This window comes from Primulina huaijiensis, chromosome 16, assembly GCF_012295235.1.
Source record: "Primulina huaijiensis isolate GDHJ02 chromosome 16, ASM1229523v2, whole genome shotgun sequence".
NCBI classification, from domain to species: domain Eukaryota; kingdom Viridiplantae; phylum Streptophyta; class Magnoliopsida; order Lamiales; family Gesneriaceae; genus Primulina; species Primulina huaijiensis.
Window position 1 is genome coordinate 7,206,450 of NC_133321.1, and position 6,294 is coordinate 7,212,743.

A 6,294-nucleotide genomic window follows, 5' to 3' on the forward strand; every position below is an offset into this window, starting at 1 on the left:
GTTTAATTGTCACCTTTTCAGTTAAATAAGTGAGGCCGGATTGGAGATGGAGTATTGAGATAAGTTAATAAAGACTTATTTAAGAAGGGGTAATTTAGCATGTTAGTAAATATAATTTAAAAAGTTGGCATGCATGCAAGTTATTTAATTTTCCTTGGCATTTTAATTAATTTTTTTTAAAGCATTAAATGCATGTTTATTTCATTAAATTGTGTTTAATTATTTTTATGCATTTTATGCATAATTCATGCATGATAGGATTTAATCCATGAAATTTTTAAAAGTTCACGCATTAGGGTTTCTAGGTGCATTTCACGTTCAATCGAGGATCGGAGACCGGGGAATTTTCAAGAAAATTCTTTTATTACACGATCTATTTTTATAAATTAAGTTAAAGCATTTTTAGGGTATTTTTCAAAAATAGGAATTTTTGGGTATTTTACCCGCAGAACCTTTAATTTTTACAGTACGTAAATTTTATCAAATCGAGGGACTTTTTAATGGTTCGGCTATTATTTTTAAAATATTTCCAACACGAAATATTTTTCGGGAGGGTGTTTGGACTTATTTGGCCTACTTTTAAACTTTTGGGCTTAAACATGCCTTTTTAACCTTTTAATTACTTGAATTAAAGGCCCATTAACTAAATTATTATCTATATAATTAACACTGATTATTCCCTAAGCTCACAACTTAACCTAATAACCCTCCACTCAGCCGCCCACCCCCTCCAATTGGCCAACCTCTTCGTAAGTGCAGCAGAAAAGATTGCGGTGATTCTTTTTCCTCCAAGCTCAAATTCCTTCCACGTCCGGTGTTCCTCCGAGCGTTCGTGCAGCAAGCATCATAAGGCACGCATTGTATTACTTATTTACGCATCACACACGTTTTATATGCTGGTGGTTGTATTTACGCATGAAATGTTTCGATCTATCCTAGTACATGAAGAACCTTTCGATTTTCCATGAAATTATTGCATTATTGTGATGGCTGTTCACGTTTCATATATTTTTGTGCAAGGGGCTGTGGGTTGCTGATGCTAGAGGGTTGAACCATGTCTCGGTTTAAGGAACTTGATGCTAGAGTCGAGTATGAGAGCAGGTAGCCGTCGGGTTGCTAGGATCGAAACTTGCGAGCCAAGGGAATAGGGTCTTCGGTTGCCATGGTGTAAGCGATCATTTCTACGTTGGTTTGCTCGGCAGCTTTATGTTTCTGCTAAGCTTGGTTTAGGAGGTCTCTTAGAGCCTTAAGAATGAGATTAAAATGCTGGACAGGTGGGGAGATTGGAGGGGACCGAATGGTTATGGGATTGGGGGCCATGTGTTGAAATGGGATTTTGGGAAAGGGGTGGCCGAGAGTTAGGTGGAGTTCTGGAAATTTCAGCCGTGTGTTTAGGGGCTAATGTCATGGTTTTAGGAACATTTTAGTGTTTTTAAGGTACGGTAAAAAGTTGAGAAATTTTCGGGTGAGTTTCGAGTCGATTCGGGTTAAAACCGGGACTCCGGTCCAAGTTTTAAAACGGATCGATTAAATTTTGTTTTGGGCTCGAATTTACGTCTAGGAATACTTTTAAAAATGCTTTGGAATATTTTAAGGAGTTTGGTAAGCTTTGGGTCAAATTTTAGAGGTCTAGGGTTGAAACGATAATTTTGGGTTTCCCGGGTTTCCAGGGGCAAAATGGTCATTTTGCACCCGGGTGAGATTTTGGTCCTGGCAGCGCCCTGAGCACAAATCATGATATTTTTAAATGTTCATGCATCACGTTTATGATTTTTAAGCTATTATAATAATTATGGTGCATGCTTGGTTTAAAGGAATTAAGGGAGAAAATGAGAAAGTGAAGAACACTCCGTCTCCGCCGCGCCGTTATTTCGTTTGTTTTCTATCAAAACAAACCAAGGCATGTTTATATCTTCTGTCACTCTTCAATCAAGCCAGATAGATATTTTTAAATATCGCAAGTACATGATTTTATTGCAAGAAGATCGAAATTGTTCATATTTAATTATGTTAGTTAATTATATAACGTGCAAATATTCATTTTGAGATTTATGCGATATTGCTTGTGGTCACTTTACTATCATGCTTAAGTCCGTTCGCCGGTTACCGGCCCGGTCGCCAGTTACCGGCCCGGTCGTCAGTTACCGGTCAGTTCAGTTCAGTTCAGGGACCACTTGCGTAGACCATAATCTCACCAGAAAATTATTACAAGTTATTTCATTACAGGACTCCAAGGCGCCAACATTTTCACTATGATATTTTCATTTCAGTTATGCACGTACTATAATTCCCATTGAAAGTATATTTTACGTTACACCTCATTACAGGAAATTTTTCACTTGCATGCGACTTTATTAATGATTTAATTGTTATTTATGATATATGCATGCTGAGTCTTTAGACTCACTAGACTTGATTGTTGTAGGTACTGATGATGTCGGGACCGAGGGCGGGGATCAGTGAGCCAGCTCGAGTCGGCAGTAGTGGGACCCGAGGACCTCACTTTTCAGCATTTATTATTACTTGATTGCTCAGACATTTTTATATATTGTTGGATAAATTTCTAACTGTTGTTTCGAAAAATGTTAATTTCTTCCGCTGTCACTTTGAACATCAAACTTTATTTATCAGTTCAATTACGAATGGGGCGATTTTATTTATTTAAAAAGAAAATTTTTAATTTTTCCGCAATTTTTCAAGCACGGATTTTTAGGCCTTTACATGGTCTCATGGGAAAAGTTGCAAAAGCTGCGCATGCAGGTGGAAGTGAAGTCTTAGGCATTATTCCGACTACCTTAGCCAGTCTTACTGGACCAACAATAGGAGAAGAAATGAAAGTGGACAACGTGTATGAACGAATTACTCAAATGATTGAACATTCAGATGCTTTCATTGCTTTGCCAGGAGGTTTCGGTACTTTGGAAGAAATATTTCATACTGTTTGTTGGGCACAATTAAATATCCACAATAAGCCAATTGGTTTGTTAAATGTTAACAATTATTATGATAAACTGCTATTGTTTCTTGATGATGTTGTGGAATAGGGATTTATTTCATTAGCTTCGCGAAGGATGTTAGTTTCTGCTACAAGTGAAGGTGAACTTATTGATTTACTGCAAGGATTTAGTCATGAACCAGATCCATTCTTATCTCAACTTAATTGGCCAACATCCAAGAGTAAGAAAAGAAAATTCATGTGATGCTGAACTTGTGATTCAACGGTATGTTTTAATATTTTGTTTTCTCTTTAAGGTATGAAAAATCTCCTCTTCTTCTTCTCCTCTTAGTTTGTTTTTATAAAAAAATAAAAAAATATATATATTCATATATAGTAATAATAATAATTATAATTTTTAGTTCAATGACGAGTAAGGTGTCAGTAAAATGCACCTGAGACGCATTAGTTAATAATTATTGGAAAATCACAATACACTAGATTTTAATATTCATTATATTCAAATTACAGATTAAAAGAAAAATTAGTTTTTCATATACCAATTTATATATATATATATATTTGATCAGTTAATATAAAATGTATAATAGATGTGTTTATTTATATATATATATATATATATATATAATTGTGTGTGTTTTCAAATAAAATAATTTCTAAACTTTTTATGATAATATAGTTAAAAGATATGGTTTGTATGGTTGTTAACATGTATAATTGAAAGAATTCTTTTTGTTAAAGTATAATATATACTCACACATCTTTTGTGAGTAAGTGGTGAGAAATGAGAAAACAATTAATAAACTTTTATTGATTATTAAAAAATGGTTAATTACAAGAATATAACTCCCCTATAAAAAAAATATTGATTATAAAAAAAAAAAAGATAAATAACGGACTGCAAAGTTCTTTGTTCATTGTAATTGTTTTTTTTAGATTTGATTGATGTACTATAAATGTGTTCTAAAAAAAATCCATCAATCAATATGTTCTAAAAAAAAAAAATTTGTTTGTGTTGGATAAGTTTCAAAGGTAGTCGAATGTATCCATTATATAAATGTTTATATATGTAGACATTTATGGTAGAATGTTTGGAAAAAAAAATTATGTCATTGTAAAACTTTGCAGTCACGTTAATAAAAAAAAAAGAAAAAAAAGAGAAAAAAAGGGATTTATTCTTTGTAAATTTTCCTATTTTGTTTTCAATATTAGTTTATTTAATTGTCTGCTTTACTAATTAGCCTTTTTCAATGAGAGTTAATAATCATTCCAACTCCATGAGTGTAAATCAGCTATCCATTAAATATTTTGACCTGAAAGAATATGGAGTTGAGGCTTTTACAAAAAAATTCTCGATATTATACATGTTATGGTGGGTGGTGTGAATTATCTTTTTGACTATATTATCATAAAAAAATTTAGAAATTAAAAAAATATATATATATATTGTTACTTTATATATTATGTGAAAATAATAATAAAAACACATCTAATTATATATTATTATATTAAATGAAAAAATATATATATATATAAATTGGTATATGAGTTTGTTTTTAAAATGAATATGTTTGTATATTTGAATATATAAAAGGAATAAAGAATCTAGGTTGTGATTTTCCGATAAATTTTATTACTAAGGGACTAGTAATAAGATAGTGTGGGGGTGTGATGAAACTTAAAATTAATAATTTATTATATGTTAAAACCTATATTTTAAAATTTAAGTTTCATTAAAATTATAAAATTATGTTATTTTAGTATTGTGTGTTTATATTTAAATGTCTTACTAAATATGTTTTATTTTCAGGTTTTCTACGTGTTGGTAAAATAATGATAACTCAAGCTAGAAAATTCAAATGGAGGTGATTCAAATATTTTTGGAATCCTTGAGAAATTATCTACAACTTTGCAGAAGACATGATTGCCTAAAAAGTTGGTTAAGATGATCAAATTGTGAAAATATCAAAAGGAGGACAAATTTACTTTCACCATGACCAGCATATAGTAAAAAAATCATAACTATTTCAATATTTAACCAAATGAGGTGAACCAAGTGGCCAAATTCATCTACAGACAATTCCCCACATGTTTGCTGTTTTGAGCTGAGTCAAATTCGGTGATTAAAGTCGTGGAACAAAGCATTGAAAGAAGGGGCATGGAATTGAAGTTGGAGGAGACAAAGACTACTATTACAACTACATTGCATTAATAGAATTTTTGACCCTTTCTCTCATTTGGCCTATAAATAGAGGCCTTGTGCTAGCTTGAGAATCATTCTATCTCATTGTAAAATATAGTGTGAGTGAGTATAAAAGTTCTAAGTTCCAATATATTTTTCATTTTCCAAATTATGAGTGATGTTTTTAGTGTTGATCAAAAGTAAGTTCATGGAAAGCTAAATCTATTATGTCAAGGTGAAGAGGATGAATTCTTGGTGAAGTAAGATTGTTTATATTTTGTATATTCTTTCTTTATTTCTTTTCATTTTGCTAATTTCTTTTTATTGTAGGTATAAAAATGAATTATTTGTTGTTATCAATTTACATCAAATGCTTGATACCATTTAAGTGGTTATCTTGATTTGTTGTTTAATTTTGATACAATAAATATTTCATCAATTATTATTGTTATATTATACATATATATATATTTATATAATTATATCATATATTTTATTTAGACGATAGCGTGGCTCTGCCGGTTGTTCTAAATGAAATATTATGATATCTAACAATCTAACATTTACTTTATCGCAACTAACTTTTACTTTTCGCATCTAACATTTACTTTATCGCAACTAACTTTTACTTTCCGCATCTAACTTTTACTTTATCGCAACTAACTTTCACTTTCCCGCAACTAACTTATTAAATCATATATTTCATTTAGGCAATAGCGTGGCTCTACTGGTTGTTCTAAATGAAATATAATGATTTAATTTATCATTTATTTTACGTAGTTATATTTATATAGTTATATATATAATCATAGGTACCATATATAAAATATCGGTGAATTCGGTATTTTCTATAGTGGGAACTATATTATATTCGGTGTGTGTTTAAATATTTTTATTTTCTTGGAACCATTATTTATGGTGGTTTCCTAATTTGTTTTACTTTTAGTTAAAAAATATTGCATAAACCAAGAATAAATCCTCGATCCTTGACAAAATTTATAATTTGTAAACTTCGTTCTTGCATTTGGTAATCTATAAATTAATAAATTTAAACTTAAAATAACCTCTCTGTGGATCGATCTCGTACTTACGAAATATATTACTTGCAGACAACCTACACTTGGGTGAATTATAATTTAAGTAGTAGCAGTCTCCG